At 42.9% G+C, this 21,559-nt stretch overlaps 1 protein-coding gene across 1 annotated transcript in view; it reads left to right on the forward strand.

The window, feature by feature from the left end:
• Positions 1–2,190: 2,190 nt before the first annotated feature.
• Positions 2,191–21,559, forward strand: part of ABCG2 (ATP binding cassette subfamily G member 2 (JR blood group)) — a 127,588-nt gene continuing 108,219 nt past the window's right edge. The window contains exon 1 of the mRNA XM_068975750.1: positions 2,191–2,228. The gene's annotated coding sequence lies outside the window, so the exon portion shown is untranslated. The remainder of the gene's footprint in view (positions 2,229–21,559) is intronic.

Here is a 21,559-nt window from a genome sequence, read left to right on the forward strand (position 1 = left end):
ATCAAACATATTAACATTCACCTGCAGAAGGCTTTCTGGTGGATGTGAAAAAGTCATCAGGACATGATCCAGAAACTGAAGTGGATGAATGAACATAACAGAGACAGTAACTGAGCATTTGTTACCTAAGACTAGGGTAGAGAACTAAATTATGTTCAAGCCAAAGGAGTATAACCGGGGACCAAATGAGTGAATGCACAGAATAATGCTTTAAACTGCAGGGTTGAGATGATCACTTATCAAGTCCAATAAGTCAGTTTACCAATGACAAGCATTTTTTGAGAACCTACTATATGTGTCTGTAAATGACACTAGGGTAGTGTCACTAGCAGGGTTAGTGGTTGATCTCCCTAGAACTTGGTCAGGAGACCAGAAAGTGAGGAAAGCGAGTTATACTGTTGGGGCCAGTGTGAGAAAAGCAGGAGAGACTCCACCTTGAAGCCTGTCACCCATCTTAGAGACAGGATGTGAACTGGGCCTGAACCCTGCCCAAGAGTGAGGAAACTGTTGCTAGTGAAAACCAGGTCTCCTGGAGACTTCCCTCCCTACAGATGGCAAACGGAGATTGTAGTTGTGGTCAGGCTGCCCCTGTTAGATTAATCATGGAGACATCCCCCCCTGATGTATAATTGTTGTTCCCCGCCTTTAACCTTAATTGTTTGTTCTCCTAGCACCTACCTGTTGTAAAACTCAATCATATACAACAAAGAGATTGTTAACATGTAACCAGTCACGTGTGTGTGTAAAACTGGGCCTCTCAGAAACATCAGGGTCCTTGTTGGGAACTGATTCCCCTTGGACTTGCTGGCATAATAAACTGTACTCCAGTCTTGAGTGTCCCCTGAGCTGTGTTTTGCAGCTCCGGATTCCACAACATTTCCAGAAGGACATTAGTGTTGACCTAGACAGGTGAAGCAAAAATGTTTGGAGCCAAGAGAGATCTAACCAGTGAAGTCACTGAACCTTGTTCACAAGTCAAGGGTAGATTCTTTCAAGGACCAGGTGACTTATGTCATAGGAGGCAAGCGACCAAAGACAGGACTGGTTACATATTTCTTGACAAATGAAAATGCTAGGCCCTTATTCAAGACAGCAAGTGCAAAGCTCTAAAACCAGTATAGTGTTTATAGTGTTAGTCGCACAGTCTTGTCCGACTCTGTGCAACCCCATGGGCTGTAGCCTTCCAGGCTCCTCTTTCCAAGGGATTCTCCAAGCAAGGAGTGGGTTGCCATGCCCTCCATCAGGGAATCTTCCCCACCCAGGGACTGAACCTAGGTCTCTCGCATTGTAGGCAGATTCTTTAGCATCTGAGTCACCAGCTGGGCCCTGTGCAGCTGTACAGGTCGTGCCCCCGTATCCGGAGGGGAAATAACTCTCAAAGCAAACGCAACAAGTTAATGCAGAGCACGGGAAAAAGTAGGGCGCCCATTCACTACATCCCAAGGCCTTCCAGCACTGAACAAGCAGCACTGTGGGTGGTGCTTGGCCCCAGGTGGTGACTAGGGCTGCTGCCTCGGATTCCCCAACCAGGTACACCCGAGCAGCTCGCATCCTGGCTTCCCAGGCAGAGACGAGAATAGCGGTGTGGGGCGCTCTCCTCACTTTCAGGAAGGGGGCTGGAGGCTGCGCCCAGATCCTGTAACCCCCGCCCCGCGCCCTCCATCCCCCGCCCCGCGCCCCTCCATCCCCCGCTCCGAGCCCCTGTATCCCCGGCCGGGCGCTCCCCCCGCCCCGCTCCATTGGTCTGGCGGCTGCGCCTCGGGAGGGCCTGGCGGAGACCCGGGCCTGCGCCAGAAAACGGTCCGAGCAGCTAGCTACCCTTCCGGTCCTCCTTTCCCGCTTTCTTTCTTCTCGGGTTCCATCCACCCTAAGTCCTTTTCTCCTCTCCTCTCCCCGCCCCGCGATGTCAATCTCCCGGGATTGACATAGAACGTCGCCTAAATACCAAAGCCGAGAGAATCGCGCGCGGAGGCGCTCGCTGGTCCCGCCTCCTGCCGGCTTTCTTTACTCTGTGCGCCCCGGGTGGGCTTGGCGGAACTGGCCTCTACACCCCGACATCCTCCAGAGACTGCCCGGGCGCCGACTGTTTGGAAAGAGGATGGGACTGTTGGCGGCGGGGAGGCGCTCATCTGCCCGGGATAATAGCTGGAGAGGAGTGCGGGATGAGAGCTATCCCCCTGATGGTGTCCCCGCAACCAGGGAGATACTGTAGTTCCTCGGTCCTGGAGGTATGTTCTGGGCAGCACAACACAGCAACTGCTACGTATTCACTCGTCTTTACAGATAATACTGACGAGATGGAAGGACTTGTCTGAGGTTTCAGACAAATCGTCATCCCCAGGAACTGCCCTGTTCCTAGCTCTTGCTTAAATGGTGGGCCTGAGTGGCTATGTGTGTCCCAACTGACACATTTTTGCTGTTTGGATGGCAGGATCCTGAAGAGAGCCATTCCTTAGCTAGTCAGCGACCAAAGTCTATACTAAAGGAAGGATCAGCTCTCTAGCTGTGTAATGGGAGGAGCTGGTTTTGAGAGATTGTTGTCAGCTGGCATGGCCATTTCTAGATAATCCACACACTTATGACTTTGGAGAGAGGAGATACTTCCCCAGAGAGCGACAGACAAATGGAGGGAACAGCTGCCTCCACCGTGTGTGTGTGTGTGTGTGTGTGTGTGTGTGTGTGTCCCCAGTAGCCTCTGACTCTTTAACACCCCATTGATTGTAGCCTGCCAGGCTTCTCTGTCCATGGAGTTTTCCAGGCAAGGATACTGGAGTGGGTTGCCATTTCCTTCTCCAGGGGATCTTCCAACCCAGGGATAGAACCCTCATCTCCTGCATCTCCTGCATTGGCAGGTAGATTCTTTACCACTGTACCACCTGGGAAGCCTGCCTCCACCCCAGCAGAGTCTCAGTTCCAACCCATGGCTAGTTTGATAGGACTTCTGTACAGGCCTAAACTTCTGCAGTTAACAAAATACGAAAAGTTACTGCCTGAGGGTACAGCTAGGGATTCAAACACAGCCCTATTACTGCAAATTTTTCCACAACAGAAATCAGGTAAGGTTAATAAGCACTTATATATTAAGAATTAGGTGGAAAAAAATTTCAGAAGGAACTGAGAATGCTGCAGTTGTTCATTGAAAGCCAGGAGGAATAGAGTAATCGGGAAATGTGTCAGGCTCCCTCTGTCCATTCTCCACATGCTGATCTCCACACACTCATGTTTGCATTCTTTCAATCTCACCTCCCAGATAATTTAAAACACTTTAGCATTGCATTAAAAAAAAAAAAAAAAAAGCCCTTTCTTCCTGGTCTGTTCCCTGCCTGTACTCCTTTGTCATTTTTTTTAACTTTCCTTCTTACACTTTATCCCAGCCTGTGTACGTTTTTCTCTCTCCCTGTAACACAACCCCATTTCTTTCCCAGGTAAACTTCAAGTTCAGATGTCATTTCCCATGGGATGTTTTCTTCTGCCATTCCTTCAGTCTAAATGTCCCTTCCATTTAGTCCTCTGCCATCCAATATTTACTTCTGTTCTAACACCTGTTACCTTGTATCAGAACTCTTTGTTTCCTTCCCTTTCTTCACCATGAGGGTGAAATCTTTGAAGGCAGGGGCTAGGTCTCTTTTCTAAATAATCCTAACAGCGCAGTAGGTGTTTGGTAAAGTTTGGAATGCATGAATGACATACTTAAAATAGAGAAGTTATTATCTCATTCCTGAGCCTTATCTTAGTGCTTGAGGGTACACCCTTCCAAAATGATGAATCATGGAAAGAATAAAAATACAGTGTTACTAAGAGAAATGAAGCCTTCAGATTTCTAAAATTACAACCAAAGTGGGCAGGTGGGCCCAGCACCATTGTATGAAGATCTTATTCAGTCAGTTCTAGCAAGCTAGGATGGCACAGCTGAGAAAGTATGACAGTGGTACTTGAAGTAAGAAACAATGATAGTGTAAGAATATCCAAGTCTAAGGGTTTTTGTAGATCCTGCCAAGAACATCTTTACACTGTAATATTTCCCTGATGCTAAACATAGGAACTAAAGAGCCTCTTGATGAGGGTGAAAGAGGAGAGTAAAAAAGCTGGCTTAAAACTCAACATTTAGAAAACTAAGATCAAACACAAACAAACAGAGATCGTTGAATCTGGTTCCATCACTTCATGGCAGATTGATGGGGAAAAAGTGGAAACAGTGACAGACTTTATTTTCTTGGGCTCCAAAATCACTGCAGATGATGACAGCAGTCACGAAATTAAAGACACTTGCTCCTTGGAAGAAAAGCTATGGTAAATCTAGACAGCATATTCAAAAGCAGAGACATCACTTTGATGAGGGTAAGAGGAGAAGGGAGTGGCAGAGGATGAGATCGCTGGATGACATCACCAACTCAATGGACATGAGTTTGAGCAAACTCTGGGAGATAATGAAGGACAGGGAAGCCTGGAGAGCTGCAGTTAATGGGTCACAGAGTCAGACATGACTTAGCAACTGAACAACAACAAAACACAATGAGAAGCTTGTCTACTGCCAAAGCCTAGAACCAAGTTCATCGAAGAGAATCCCTGCCTCAAGGTTTCAATTTGGAAAGTCAGAGGATAGTAGAATTGGGTTTTCTAATAGTAAACCTCTTATTTTCAAGGTCACACAGTTTATTAGGTGTTAATCCAGAAATTGTTACAAGCTGTACCCCATGGGGCTTCCCCCAGTGGCTCGGCGGGTAAAGACTCCTCCTGCAATGCAGGAGATACAAGAGAGGGGGGTTCGATCCCTGAGCTGGGAAGATCCCCTGGAGGAGGGCATGGCAACCCACTGCAGTACTCTTGCCTGGAGAATCCCACGGACAGAGGAGCCTGGCGGGCTACAGTCTGTATGGTCACAAAAGAGTTAGACATGACTTGATGTGACTGAGCATATACCCCATAGGTCACTGTGCAGTTTTTGAGGACAGGGCCTAGGTGGTTTTACTCAGTCATGCACACACGCAGCACCTGTCACAATCCTGCCACAGTGGGCACTCAGCTTACTGAATGAAGGAAGAAAAGAATAAATGTGCTCTACCATAGGGGTATAGATGAGAGGGAAAGGCACTGTCATTTCTCCAAAGATGGAAAGCTTTAGAATCTGGGGGAAAACAAATATTTACTTTGAAAATAAACTTAACAAAGTAAAGGCAAACTATTTTAGATGTCACAAAGATCTATGTTAAGTTGCTGAATCAGTTGTTACTATTTCAAGAGGATGATGGAAACTTATCTTCTGAAATGTTGGCTTGTGTGTGTAAGAGGGGTCAAAGCAAAATGGTCCAGTCTTGAGCTTCCTGAATCCTGGCCTCCTTACCTGAAAAACTGAGCAAGTTATTTGGCCCAGTTATTTAACAGATGACTCAGTTTTGTCATTTGTAAAATGGGGATGATTATACCACATGGGTTGTTGAGAGACATTAAACAGTTAATACACAACCTATGAAGTAATTTGTATCCCATTTTCTGCCACTATTTCCTATTTCTCTAGGTGTCATTTTGCCTTTCACTGTGGCATAAAACATCTGTTTTTCCTCCGTCCGCTTCTGTGCTTTTTTCCTTCTCACTACCTTTCTGCTTTTTTCTTCTTTTTTTTTTTTTTTTACTATCTCTCTCCCTAACCAAATTCTTTTTTTTTCCTTTGGCCATATGAGGAATGTTAGTTCCCTGACCAGGGATGCATTCCTCTCCCTACGCAATGGAAGCACGGGGACATAACCACCAGATGGCCAGGAAAGTGCCAGTTTCTTCTTAACATTCTCATAGTTTTTCCTCACTCACCTGAAAAATGACTGATGGCTATGAACTTCAGTAAACTTATAGAATAAGAAAGTTAATAATAACTATTAAAACACTATTTTCTTTTCCCCAAACTAATTTTTCATTTCTGCCATGTTTATGCATACTTTTTTTGTATTTGAAAATCAGTGAATACGTTCATGCTAATTTAGCTCTGATTTTCTTCACTTAATATAACTTTATACTGAAAGGGTCAGGATATGTCCTTCCCTAATATGCCCCTTTGACATGAGGATTAATTTGAGCTGAATGCAATTAAGAATCAACAGATGCAAAAAGAAGCCTTCTCAGCATTTTCTTTATCTGATTAAAAAGCAGAAACTTCTGAGAAGTGAGGCTGTCATAAATTCCCTCTTGAGGATTGTCTTATTCCTAGGAGAGAGATAAAAGTAAATATACCGTAAATCTCTCTGGGAGTTTCGTGGCCATGAAGACAGAAAAGACTACTTGCATTTTCACAAACAAATATTATATCAAACTTTATCTCCAGGTTATTCTCCTAAAAATCCATTTGTCTTTCCTACAGAAACTTACTTGTTCTTTCCATAGAAGATTTTTCTGCATTTCCCTCCTTCCCCTACTAAGTTAGGTACATAAGCTTCTATCTTTAACCAGTTAGCTGCTAGCTATTTCCGTATGAATAAGCCCTTTTTTTCTCCTTTTGTCTTTTGTCAGCTTAATTAAGAGGTTCCCAGGGACTAAACCTAGGAGGGCAGAGCAAACATTTTTCCTCCCATATACCACAGTTTGTCACATTCCTCTCTCGTGGGGCACATTGATTGACTTTGATTTTTTTATTCTTTAAATATATACTTCCTTTATGACACTTTCCCTTGCCTTCTCTACTTCATAGATATATACAAACATACACATGTAATTATGTACATATATAAAATTTGCTGCATTTGTTGTCTAAATCCTCAGTTTTTGAGTCATCAGGTGGTGCTTTCCTCTTGAGAGTCTCTCTTTATAGAGGTGATCAAGGCACCAGTCATAAACTATTGTACCTAGATTTCTTAAACTCTAAATATTTATTAACAACCATACCAACATGGGAAGCAATAAAGAGAGGTGGGGTTGGTTGGTACAGTAAAAATGATTGCTTTGATTTGAGTTTCCCTCTTTTCTCCTAGAGCTTCTTGTGCTGCCAGTTCAGTACATAAATAACATGTATGAAGAGTTTACAAGAAAAATCTGTCAGGATTACTGCTTTTCTGCTGTGGTGTTTGGCTTTTAAAATTTAAAATTTTAAAAACACCATGGAAGTAGATTTGGTGTTTCAAAGTTCTGCCACAAGAGTGATTTTAAGTAATGTTCATAGCCTCTGTTTATATTATCATATGGTTTATAATTATGATTGTAAGTCTCGGTTAAATGATTACCATGTGAACAGCACCATACTGTGGGACTACAGAAGCCTAAGATGTGGCCTTTAGCTCTGGAGGAGCTTATAATCGGCAAAGTGAGAAACACAAACTATGGGTTCTGAGGTACTTGGACGTAGTCATTGACAGTCTTGATAATAAAAGTATGCAGCATAGGATTTTTGACTCTTTATAAACAATACTGTCTTGTGTTTGCTTCTAAACCTTAAAGAAAAATTGGAGCAACTTTTCCATACCCTGGAACAAAGGAATAGATCATCATAAATTTGCATGGATGCATTCTGGAGAATTCTGAAGACTCCATCATAGACCAACACAGGTTGGAAAATGAAACAAGTTTGGCATAATATCAAAGGTCCTTCCACCATTTTCAAATAACTGACCTAAGCACTGCTGTCTGTTACAGCTTCTCAGAGCACTGAGGAATGGTTAAAGTCAAGGGAAAAACAAGACTGGCAAAATATTTGCCTGGGGACCATCTTCTCAACCTCCCTACCTCGATAATTTGGATTAGTTTCCTCCCTACTGCATGCCATGGATTCTGATTAGAAAGAAGTCTTCTTTAGCTGAAGGACTTCATTGTTCTTTGAGTTAGAGGATGAAGCTGGCTGTTTGAAACCTTTCTCACTTTCCCTATTCCAAAGTGTTCAATATCTACTCAAACAAAATTGGGAATTAAACTCTATGTAGATTTAAGGGATATACATATTTTTGAAAGATAAAGGAGGCCTCTAAGAATTAGATAGGATTTTTACTACAACTCTTTACTTGGACACAATGCTTCCTTTATAAGAAATAAGGGATCGTCAGTGGTTCTTTGCCTTTGTAAAGAAATAGCTGGGGATTTCACAGAAGTTCCTAGGAATAATTAGCTTATTCTCAGTTGCTTGGAAAATAGGTGATCTGGGACAAGAAAATATACATTGTTAGATGCCGGGAGCCAGTGTGAGGAATCCTGCCCGTGGCAAAGGTCATGAGGAAGGAAGCCAGACATATGCGAAGGTGTGATCTAGCTTCAGGGGTTCCCCCTGGGTTTTCCTGAACATCTACCCCCCAAAACCAGAGTCTGCCTGCTTTATTGTACTGTGCTTTCCACTCTTCTGACATCCTCTGGAAAAAGTTAACTCAGGGCTTCAGTCTCCTGTATATGAAAGGAACGTTTCAGCTCAAACCCCTCTGATGGCTCTCTAACTTGCCTGACAGGTTCCCCCGGACTTTTTGCAACTTGTGAATTGCTTACAGCCCCCCCCAACCGCAAGAGGCACAAAGCTTAAAGCATCTTAGAGATACAGAGCCTTTTCTAAAGAGCTGAAAATTATATTGGTGACAGGTTTCACTGTTGACTCAATAACTGCTGCCAGGCCTCCATATTCTTTATCTTCTAGGCACCTGAAGGATATTAATCAATATAATTGAGATATCGAAATAGGAATATAGTAGTTTTGATGTTAGCAACACTAGACTTTTGAGTTAATTAACTCTCTTTGTTATGAATCACTGTACTTCTTTCATTGTTATAAATTGTTGTGTCCTTGCTATGTAAGAATGTAACTTTAGTTAGTGCTTTCTGAGAGGGGCACCAGACTTTGGGAAGAACAACACAAATAAGTCTTCTGGTTGACAAACCCTTATCAGAAAAGGGCTGTAAAATGTTAATTGGCCTTCTGACCAGAAGATGATGTAAATCACCTAAGACCTGTGTATGCAACTAGGTATGCAGAGAGAAAGCCTGGTCTCGATGAGTCAGGGCTGCTGAAGCTGCATAATTTTGTATTATCCATTGATCTCTATGTAAAATCAAAAGGTATATAAGGCCTTTCCGGACTATAGAGGATGGGCCAGTCATTGGAAAGACTGGTTTCCCCTGTGTCTTCTTTTCTTACTCTATTTTCTGGCTGAATTCCCATCTGGGGCATGGAGGCTCGCCATGTATACTTACTTGCCCCAGCTTCTAAGATCCATGAGAGAGGGAGCCCAAGGTGGGGCACCCTCCGATATTCAAACAGGCACCGGTGGTCTAACGTAGATGGTGCAAATCTCTTGTCCTGAGATTTTATTAGTTTTCCACATAAACCAAGTTATTCAGCCTCTTTTCTCCACTAAATTTTCCTACTATACGATTTCTTCTTAATTTCTTTTATATTTCTAAATAAATAAGTTTTTCCTCGCCATGCCGTCCCCGCTTCGAATTACCCTGGATCCACTGGGCTGGACCCTGGCAGTTAGATAGTGTGCCCAAGTCGATAGAAGGGATTCCATTCAAAAAGCTGCCTTCCCATATATTTTATCTTATTTAATAACTTTAAACCAAAGGTGTTCAAATCTTATTTCACAGAACCCAGTGAGTCCTTAAACATTTTGTTCTGACCTTTTGTTTGTGGATTGGTGGATATCTTTGATTTTATTTTTTTTTATTATATTATTTTTTTTAAATTTTTATTTTTACTTTATTTTACTTTACAATACTGTATTGGTTTTGCCATACATTGACATGAATCCACCACGGGTGTACATGCGTTCCCAAACATGAACCCCCCCCCCCACCTCCCTCCCCATAACATCTCTCTGCGTCATCACCGTGCACCAGCCCCAAGCATGCTGTATCCTGCGTCGGACATAGACTGGCGATTCGATTCCTACATGATAGTATACATGTTAAAATACACAAATATATTTTTGTGAATTGATTAATATATTTTATCAAGTTCCTACTGGTATACTAGGTACAATCCTAGGGACTAAGGCTCTATCAATGAACAAAGCAAATAAAAATTCAAATTATATTCTAATGGAATCAGAAATACAGATATAATAAGTAAGGAAATTATGTAATATGTGAGAAGGTAATAAGTGCTATTAACTAAAATAAGATATGGCAGATCAAGAATGCTAGTAGGAGGAATTGCAATTTTTAGTTGGTCAGGGTAGTCCTCATGAGAAGTTACCATTTGAGGAAAAACTTGAAGGAAGTGAAAGAATGAGCTAAATAGATGAATAGGGGAAGGACTGCCCTGAGCAGCTAGAGCACTTGCTAGGAAGTGGGTCAGTGTGTATATTTGAGCTATAACAGGGAGATATGTCTCGCTATATTACAATTCGTAAAGGGGAACGTGAGGTCGTAGTAGGGGTGGAAGATACATATTGTAAAGGTGTTTGGCTTTTACTCTTAAGAGAAATAGGAAAATAGAAGAATACATGGTGGGAAGTATTTAAACAATAGAGATATGTATTTTCAAAACAGCATCTCCACTTCCTAACCCTATACTTCCCAGACATTGCTGCCATTTGGGATCATATCTTTCTAAAGGTTTTTCTCCATGATTACATGCATGCTGCTGCTGCTAAGTCACTTCAGTCATGTCCGACTCTGTGCGACCCCATAGACGGCAGCCCACCAGGCTCCCCCGTCCCTGGGATTCTCCAGGCAAGATCACTGGAGTGGGTTGCCATTTCCTTCTCCAATGCAGGAAAGTGAAAAGTGAAAGTGAAGTCGCTCAGTCGTGCCCGACCCTCAGCGACCCCATGGACTGCAGCCTACCAGGCTCCTCCATCCATGGGATTTTCCAGGCAAGAGTACTGGAGTGGGATGCCATTGCCTTCTCCGATTACATGCATAGATGGGTACAAATAGAAATACACAATTTTGTTTCGTGAGGATATGTGTGTGTGTCTCTGTCTACATGTGTGCATTTTAACATAAAAAAAAAGCTCATTCAGTCGCGTCTGACTCTTTGCGATCCCATGGACTCTACAGTCCATGGTATTCTCCAGGCCAGATTACTGGAGTGGGTACGCATTCCCTTCTCCAGGGGATCTTCCCAACCCAGGGACTGAACCCAGGTCTCCCACATTGCAGGCCGATTCTTTACCAGCTGAGCCACCAGGGAAGCCCAGTGAACTTGTATTCACTGTGGAGATAGGAGACAGTGGACCCCTGGGCGGGACACAGTTTCCCAGGTGGTGCAGTGATAAAGAACCTACCTGCAATGCAGGAGACGCAGGACACGTGGATTCAAGCCCTGGGTCAGGAAGATCCCCTGGAGAAGGAAATGGCAACCCATTCCAGTATTCTTGCCTAGGAAAGCCCATGGAAAGAGGAGCCTGGCAGGCTATAGTCCATGAGGTGACAAAGAGTTAGCCACAGCCGAGTGAGCACATACACAGGGCCAGACATCAGGTGTTTGTCAAGCAGAGTAAAATTCAAGCTTTATTCTCACCCAGACACTTCAAGGACAAAGCTAGAGGCAGAAGCTGAGCTCTGCTAAAGTAAAGAGATAAGGTGCCCACTCCTGAGGTCAAGGAAGACTTCCCTGTCTACACATGCATAGGAAGGCTTCTTGGGGGCCTAAAGAGGGAGGGGTCCCCACCCCATAATAAGTGTGGACATGCATCCATAGGCCTCTGCAGTGGGATCTATCTTAGGAAAATATTGTGCTCCCCAAGGACCCTCTTGGAGAGGGTCCTAGGACCAATCAGATGTGAAGAGAGAAACAAGATGATTGGTCAAATACATACAAAGACCCGGAAGGACCACCCTATATAAGGGGTTTCCAGCACCTTCTTACTGTGCTCCTCCTCGCTGAGGATGCCTGCACTCCTCTCTGGGTGTGTATCTCTGCCTAGTTTCTGACTTACTATACTCCTCCTGAGAGAGGATGCCTGGACCCTTTCTCTCTGGATGTGTATCTCTGTCCTGCTTTTGACATAAATTAACAAACAGTTTTTCAGTGTGCTTTCCCATAGATTGTGTTGTATCTCTAATAATACACTTTGTACGTATTTTTACAGCTTTTGCCTTCTTGAAACATTCTTGCTTTCAAATCAGGGAAAACCAAAGGGCCATTTTGCTTCTAGCCTCTACCCCCTGGCAGTCTAGTGGCTAGGATTCCTAGTTTTCATCCAGGTTCAGTTCAGTTCAGTTCAGTTGCTCAGCCGTGTCCGACTCTTTGCGACCCCAGGAATCGAAGCACGCCAGGCCTCCTTGTCCATCACCAACTCCCGGAGTTCACTCAGTCTCACGTCCATCAAGTCAGTGATGCCATCCAGCCATCTCATCCTCTGTCGTCCCCTTCTCCTCCTGCCCCTAATCCCTCCCAGCATCAGAGTCTTTTCCAATGAGTCAACTCTTCGCATAAGGTGGCCAAAGTACTGGAGTTTCAGCTTTAGCATCATCCAGGTTACCCAGGTCCAATTCTTGCCAGGGAACTAAGATCTCTCTTCAGGACCACTCACTGCTCTTCCTCCAAGATCAATATGACTTGTGTTAATTAGCAGCTTGTTTTTTATAATTGACGTGTCTTGGAGACTTTTCTTTGTCACGATAGTACACATATTTCTATTTCATTCCTTTTTAACTATTACTTAATAGTCTATTGTACACATATGCTGCATTTTGTTTAACCATACCTTTATTGGTAAGTGTGTGTGTGTGTGTGCACCTGTGTACGTGTGTGCACATGCGTGCGTGTGTGTGTGCTTAGTCGCTTGGTCGTGTCTGACTCTCTGTGACCCCATGGTCTGTAGCCCACCAGGCTCCTCTGTCCATGGCATTTTCCCAGCAAAACTTCTGAAATATTTAAGTTCTAATTTCCCTCGTTCCTTCCTTCCTTTCCATGTTGAATTACTATTGTCTTAATATTACATTTAATAACATAAAATTACATGTTGCATGAAACACGGGAGGAAACTAAAAAATTAAATTTGTGTTACCTTCCCTCAGAAAAGCAGTGTTTCTTAAGTTAGAATTATTTAGACTTTCCTTCATGAAAACAAAGGCTTCGTTTACTTCTTCAGCAAGGACTTATGTAATGTTTACTGTTCTGGAATAAAAGGCAATTATGAGAGTTTGAGCCCAGTTATTCTGAGCTTTGCCTCCCTGATGGCTCAGGTGGTAAAGAATCCACCTACAATGTGGGAGACCCAGGTTCGATCTCTGGGTCTGGAAGATCCCCTGGAGAAGGGAATGGCAACCCACTCTAGTATCCTCGCCTAGGACATCCCATGGACAGAGGAGCCTGGCAGGCTACAGTCCATGGGGTCACAAAGAGTGGATACAACTGAGCGACTAACACTTTGACACTTGGACTTGCTATGAGTTCACTCAGTCACCTTAACTAAGTCGACCATGGGTCTTTATCAGTAGGGAGTGAGGATCCATTACCCACAATCTGCATCTTCTTTTCTGGGCACACTTTTTACCGACTACTTATATGCAGCCCGCACCAGTATGATATTTAGCCAACACTGTTGTTAGCTTATGTTGTGTAAGTCTCGACTTACCCAACCTTGATGTCAGCACCTGAAGGACAGGACCATATCTTACATTCATTCCCATCATGTTGAACTGATCTCTAGAATCATGGTTATTTAGTTTTAACATATGTTTTAATTATCCTTAAAATTATATTTACCAAGTAAGTTTTAATTGATTCAGAACAAATCTCGGGATAAAATTTCTTCCATCTCTATGGATGTGTTGGCATTTCTTTTAAGTTTATCATGTTGCACTGGTCTGATTTTTATCCCCCGACTTTGCTTATATACAGATAGTTACTTGTTAGCATAATACACACATGCAGGATACAGATACCTCTGCTTTGTCGATGCTTAGGAAAAGTGGGAAAGTGTTAGGTGTTCAGTCGTGTCCAACTCTTTGCAAAACCATGGGCTGTAGCCCACCAGGCTCCTGTGTCCAGGGAATTCTTCAGGGAATGGGTTGCCATTCCCTTCTCCAGGAGATCTTCCTGACCCAGTGATTGAACCCAGGTCTTTTGCATTGCAGGAAGATTCTTTACCATCTGAGCCACCAGGGAAGCCCATGCTTACATCACAGCAAAAGGGTCAACTGTGCAATGACTAGAAAATTACCACACAGAATCACAGTAATATCATATAAATAATTTTGCACATTTATGTTTATGATCAAGAATAGGATGAATCCTCTCTGATATGCAGTGGGTGTCAGTAAATGCTAGCTCCTCTCCTCTCCCTTCAACAGGAAATAATTCAGTTCAGTTCAGTCCCTCAGTCAAGTCCAACTCTTTGCGACCCCATGAATCGCAGCATGCCAGGCCTCCCTGTCCGTCACCATCTCCCGGAGTTCACTCAGACTGAAGTCCATCGAGTCGGTGATGCCATCCAGCCATCTCATCCTCGGTCGTCCCCTTCTCCTCCTGCCCGCAATCCCTCCCAGCATCAGAGTCTTTTCCAATGAGTCAACTCTTTGCATGAGGTGGCCAAAGTACTGGAGTTTCAGCTTTAGCATCATTCCTTACAAAGAACACCCAGGACTGATCTCCTTTAGAATGGAGTGGTTGGATCTCCTTGCAGTCCAAGGGACTCTCAAGAGTCTTCTCCAACACCACAGTTCGAAAGCATCAGTTCTTCGGGGCTCAGCTTTCTTCACAGTCCAACTCTCACATCCATACATGATGACTGGAAAAACCATAGCCTCGACTAGACAGACCTTTGTTGGCAAAGTAATGTCTCTGCTTTTGAATATGCTATCTAGGTTGGGCATAACTTTCCTTCCAAGGAGTAAGCGTCTTTTAATTTCATGGCTGCAGTCACCATCTGCAGTGATTTTGGAGCCCAGAAAAATAAAGTCTGACACTGTTTCCACTGTTTTCCCATCTATAGCCTTATTTAAAAGGGAGAACACAGATAAAAGTTCAAATATATCCATATATGACAAATTTTATTCCAAGGTTTGTTCTAAACCTTTTTCCTAGCTGGAATAAAGAGTAATATCACACACATTTCACATGTGTGAAGATTTGTTGTATTGTATGACTAAAATGCAAATAATTTAAAAGTGCTATCCGTGTTATTTTTGGTGTTACGTATTTTCTATTGAGGGGAACTTGAAGTGCAACTACTACCATGAGGGAAGAGGGATCCCTTCATTAAAAAGTGATCCTCATATTAAAGAAGAACCCTGGAGGAGTTATTTCTTGATGATTAGAGTTTCTATTTGGGGTGATAACAAAGTTTCAGAAATGGATAGTGGTGATAGTTATACAACACTGACAATGTAATTAATGCCACTATATCAAATACTTAAAAATGGCTAAAATGGCAAATTTTATGTTATATGTATTTAGCCACAGTAAAAATGATAAAAAGAAATAGAATTTCTTAACAATGTCCAGATTTCTTAAACTTTAATTTCATTTCAATAAATATTTATTGACTGCCTGACCTGTGCTTAGGTATGCACCATAGGGAGGAAAATTAGCACTTGATTCCAAAGAGAACTTCTGGCAAGGCTGATTTAGTAATTAGCATTTCAGGTATCTTTTAATATTGTTATGTCAGCTCTAAGGAATGCATTATTGTTTTACCTCCAGTTTAAATTGAGAAGGCTTGGACAAAAACAAACGAACAAACAAACAAACAAACTTGTCATGGCTGGTAAAGAATGGAGCCAGAAGCTCTTAGTATATGCCATATTTTGTTACTTGACATGCTTTATGTTTTCAGAATATGAAATGCCTGTTTAATACAGCCTTAACTTCCTATTGTACTTCTGGGTTAGGAAAGAGAACATTAGAAGGATGGTGTGTTCCAAATAAAACTCCTCTCTTCAAATCCCTAGTGGGCTTCTGCAATGAAACCTAACACTGTCTGTGCTTGGTTTCTTTCACTTCCTTTCCAAATTAGTGTTATCTTCCTGCTTGCACTCTTGCTAGAAGGCAGAGCTTGTAAAAGGAGACCCCATTATGTCAGACCTAGCAGAAGACAGGAAGTTTACACAGAGGAAAACTATTTGCTCAGATTGCTTTAGTTAGTCCTTATTAAAGTTGCCATTAGTGTCAGAGATACTGTCGTTGGGATTCTATTGCACAAAAAGAAGGATATCTCTGACATGTGAATTTTTCCTTTTCCCATCTCCTTGCCAGGAACACCAGAAAAGGATCCCAGGCTGGTTAGAAGCATTAGGTTGTCAGTTTGAACCCCAGTGATGGAGAGGGAACTGTACAGTGGAGAAAAAAGGAATTCAATGAGATATGAGAACTGGATATTTTCCCAAGACTAGCTTGTTTGAAAAGCCTCAGTCTTTCTAGTAGTTGCAGGGGGCTGATAAGGTTCCTCTCTGATACTGTCTCTTGAGCCTTGAGAGCTGGCAGGAAGGGAAGCTCCTGGACTTTTAACAGATGTAGCTCTCGCTTGAAGTTTCTATGAGAAAGCCGACAAGAGTCGAAATCTCTGTATCCCCACTGCCTCTCTACAGAGGTTTGGGCTGTTTCCCTTTCAACATCACAGATCATAACTGAGGTGAGTCGTCTGGTTTTGTTTTTCAAATGTTTGTACTGAGTGGAGAGTCTGGATTCTTTTTCGGTATGTGCTTTAACGAGTGTGTTGTTTTAAAATGATACTTCTCACACTTGAATGTGCATATGAACCTGGAGATCTTGTTTAAAAGCAGCAGAATTCAGTGGATCTAGGGTGGCTTGAGAGTCTGCATTTCTGAGAAGTGCCCAGATGACCTCAGTGCTGCTGGCCCATGAAACAGTAATAACGGCTTAAAACCTTCTAGGTTTATTGCTTTGCAGGGCGAGGGGTTGGGAGATGTTGGCAGAATAAAGGTGTTTGGCTGAGCACATGATTTGTGTAGAGCGCCTGGAAGGAAAATGAGACACTGTCAGTGCCCAGATTGACTTGCTTTGATGCACTAGCTCAGAGTTTTGGGGATTGTGCTAAATAGTTCCTAAATGTGGTAAGCCATGTCACCCCAAGTGAGAGAGAATGTTGGTCTGCTCCCTAGATTGCATGGACCACTTTGAGCAGAGCCAGAAATATTTTTGCAGTTTGAGGAATAGTATTCATATTATGCCTTTACTGGGATAACTAGTGGTCACTTGAATATTTCAGCTTCGACTGAAAATTTTGCATCTAGAAAAATAACTGATGTCTTCCTCCTCCCATTTGGAGGTTAAGGTTGTGAGGCATATGAATCTGTTTTATGATTTAAAGTCAATTTGAGTAAGGAATATAATTGATATGTTTTATCATCTTGTGAGAGTGTTCCTCTTTAAATTGAATAACTCCCTGCCCTAAATGGTACATATTTATCTGAAAGTTGCTTTTAACCCCAAAGTGCCAAGCCAAGAGGGAGAAAAATAAACAACAGGAAGTGTGCCTTGCTGAGGGTAGAAAATAGTAATGGAAGGAAAACAGGGAAAGAAAGGAAAGTGATGGCATGGAAGTCAAATTTGCAAAATGAATAAAAGAAACCCCAGCCTGAAAATAGGATTCCTTTTCCCACATGCATGGGAGTTTTTCTAGAGTGGTAGCTTGTGTCTTCCTCAGCTAGAGAAATGTGCTTAAGATAGACTAAGCAAATTAAAATTTGTGTTGTTTTAAAGTACATGCTGAAACTATTTGTCATCGAGTCAAGGATAGTCAGTGGAATCAAAGGTCAGTGGCATGAACAGACCTGGCGAGGCCTAGTATGAATCCATTTAAACCATCTCAGACGGAGGGGAATTGCTTCTGTTTTAAATAAGCTTCAAATAACTTTCCTTTCTATTATGGAGTATAACATAGGAGTTACATAAAAGTTTAACAACCTATATGGCTACTGTTCTGACCAATCAGAACAGTAGCTACAGTAAACAGCCCATATAATGGCAAACCACTTGTAGGCAGTAAGAAGCACATGGGGTTGAACATCAGCCTAAGCTAGGTTTTCATGAACTTTTACTGGGGGGAGAAATCGTAAAGCTACAAATGAGTTCAGAGACATATAACCTATAATATATATTCAGAGTTCAGAGACATATATTCCTGCCAACATCTGTCAACACTTTAGCCCCGTTCTCTCCAGTGAGGCCACTTCCCTGTCTTCCCAAGCCCATGCTTGGGAAGAATGAATGAGCAACCTTTCATTCTGGCTATGTATCTCCTGCAACCTTCACTGAAGAAAGTAGGGTTCTCTTAAGTCATTGTAGGTGACTCAGAAGTCCTATCCATTCCCTGAGTAGAGGGAAAATGCCTATACTCTTTTATAAAGAGATACTGCAGAAAATGAAATGATCACCACACTATCCTTCCATACAAAGCATCGTCACATACTGTACCTTGCTTCATTTTTCACAACTATCATGGGGATATGTCATGTCAAGGGGATTTTTGGTTTTACCTGTCATGGAGGAAAATGAAGCTCTTGTTAAGCAATTTGTGAGAAGGCACACAGCTGGTTAGTGGGTGTATTGAAATTAAACTCGCTTGTTTGCTCTAAGTTCAGGTTTATCCTGTACTTTTCTTCATCTTCCCAAGCATCCTCTCAAGACCTATGACAGCCCTCATTGCTCTCTACTAGAGTTCATTGGCTTTCCCTGTCAAAATTTGAAACCTTAGTGCATCCTTTTTCTACTTGTTTTGTCAAAATTTTTAGTGTGTTTGTCACAACCTTTGTATCCATTAAAACCTTTAGTTCCCAGGGGTAAACATTTTAGAGGAGGGCCTCTAAACTTTATTTTGACTGAAAATTACCTGGGGAGTTTGCTAAAACTCAGATTTCTGGGTCCTAACTTGAGAGATCTCAATCAGTAGGTCTAGGACTAGGCCTAAGAGTTCACGAAATGCCTGAAAGCTGCCAGGTGATTTTAATTCTACCATCCGGACAGCATGCTTTTAGACTACAGGCATAGCTTCAGTCAGTTTCTTGAAATAACAGATTTCCGGTTTAGATTCCACATATGTGGAATATCATATCATATATCACTGCATATATGGTGTCTGTTTTTCTGACTTATTTCACTTAGTATAATAATCTCTAGGCTCATCTATGCAGCTGCAGCTGACATTATTTAACTCTTTTTTCTGGTTGAGTAGTAGTCCATGGTATATGTGCCATGTCCTCTTTATGTCTTCATCTGGACATTTAGGTTGTTTCCATGTCTTGGCTATTGTGAGGACTGCTGCTAGGGGTGCATGTTTCTTTTTAGATTATAGTTTTGTCTGAATATATGCCTAAGAGTGTCTGGCTCTTTGTGACCCCATGAACTGTAGCCCACCAGATCCTCTGTCTGTGGGGTTTCCCAGACAAGAATACTGGAGTGGGTTACCATTTCCTTCTCCAGCAGATCTTCCTGACCCAGGGATCAAACCCTCACCTCTTATGTCTCTTGCATTGGCAGGCAGGTTCTTTCCCACTAGCACCACCTGGGAAGCCCCAATGGTGGGGCTGTCAAAAAAAAAAAAAATCAGATGATCAAAAGGGTATATTAGTAAATGTCAGGAAGCCTCCTTCTCCAGATATCCCTTCTCCAGATATATAAAATAGCCGTGGCAGCATAGAAGAAAGTGTGAGCTAATAATAAAGGTGTCACTTCCCTAAGTGGCTGCTGTTGTTGTTGTTCAGTTGCTAAGTTGTGTCTGACTCTTGGTGACCCCATGGACTGTAGCCCACCAGGCTCCTCTGTCCCTGGGATTCTCCAGGCAAGAATACTGGAGTGGGTAGCCATTCCCTTCTCCAGGGATCTTCCCAACCTAGGGATCAAACCCAGTTCTTCCACATTGCAGGCAGATTCTTTCCTGGCTGAGCCCCCAGGGAAACCCACAGCATGGGGTACATGCCTTAAATGAGCAGCCAGTAGTACAGAGCCAGAATGTGTGGCTGTGGGGACCACCGAGAGGAATAATTCCTCCATCCACACTGGCTGCCTAGGTGCTTCTCTCACATGCTAGACATACGCCTGCCTCCATTTCCTTTGCCTGAATGCTTTTCTCTGCTCCATTTAAAATTGCAAAACCTTCCTTTGCCTTCTAGACTACCACTTCCTTTACCATGTGCCTCTCTCCAGGACTTCTCACCTCTAACATACTAGACTATATAGATTGAGTTACTGTTTATTATCTGTCTTCTTCCAAGACCAGGGTTCTGTTTCATTCAATGTTCTATCCTCAATATCTAAGATTGTGCCTGAAACATGTCTTTGTTAGTGTTTAATTGCTAAGTCATATCTGACTCATTTGTGACTCCATGGACTACAGCCTGCCAGGCTCCTCTGTCCATGGGATTTTGCAGGCAAGGATACTGGAGTTGATGACCAATTCCTTCTCTAGGGGATCTTTCTGACCAGGGATCGAACCCATGGCTCCTGCACTGGCAGGCGAATTCTTACCACTGAGCCAACTGGGAAGCATGTGCCTGAAACATAGTAGGCACTCAATACATATTACTAGACCAACTACATAAATACCATTAACGTTCTTGGAGAAGAGTAAACAAATGTCTCTAGTGTCTCTAGAGAAGTTCAAGGTAGGCAGAGATCAGCATGCTGGGAAAATTACCTATATGTATACTGAATTCACTGAGAGGTAAGACAGAAGTAGTGTTTGTTAGAGAGAGCAATAGTGTCTCAGTTACTGATAAGTGGGAAAAGAGGTCACAGAGTCCAAAGATAGCAGCAGCCATGGAAAGTAGCCAGTGATGAAGTCTGGTGACCTGAAACAAAGCTGAGATTTGGGAGAAGTGAGTAGATGATCCACTCTGGGCTGTTCACATTTTGCAGTGGTTTCTTCTCTCAAAATAAACAAGATCAGAATGTGAAATTCTCCATCGTAACCTCAAGGGAAGTACTTTTGCTTCTGTAATGACTTTTGGCACTCCACTCCAGTATGCTTGCCTGGAAAATCCCATGGCCGGAGGAGCCTGGTAGGCTGCAGTCCATGGGGTCGCTAAGAGTCGGACATGACTGAGCGACTTCACTTTCACTTTTCACTTTCATACATTGGAGAAGGAAGTGGCAACCTGCTCCAGTTTTCTTGTCTGGAGAATCCCAGGAACCGTGGAGCCTGATGGGCTGCCATCTATGGGGTCGCACAGAGTCGGACACGACTGAAGTGACTTAGCAGCAGCAGCAGCAATGACTTTTTATGTTTTAATCACAAGAGGGCACCAAAGTCTAGCAAAAGATCACTTTTTTTTTCTTCATCTAAAGCTGCGTGCATGCTGTATTGTTCAGTCGTGTCAGACACTTTGCAACCCCGTGGACTGTAGCCTGCCAGGCTCCTGTCCATGGGGATTCTTCAGGCAAGAATACTGGAGTGGGCTGCCATTTCCTACTCCAGGGGATCTTTCTGATCCAGGGATAGAACCTGCATCTCCTGTGTTTCCTGCATTGGCAAGTGGATTCTTTACCACTGAGCCACCTGGGAATACCCTATCTAAAGCTTTTTGTTGTTCTATTGCTAAATCCGACTCTTTGCAACCCTATGGACTGCAGTAGGGCAGGCTCCTCCAACCTTCACTATCTTCCAGAGTTTGCTCGAATTCATGTCCATTGAGTTGGTGATGCTAACTATCTCAACCTCTGTCTTTGCCTTCTGCTTTTGCCTTCAGT

Source organism: Capricornis sumatraensis, chromosome 7 (assembly GCF_032405125.1).
Source record: "Capricornis sumatraensis isolate serow.1 chromosome 7, serow.2, whole genome shotgun sequence".
Classification (NCBI taxonomy): domain Eukaryota; kingdom Metazoa; phylum Chordata; class Mammalia; order Artiodactyla; family Bovidae; genus Capricornis; species Capricornis sumatraensis.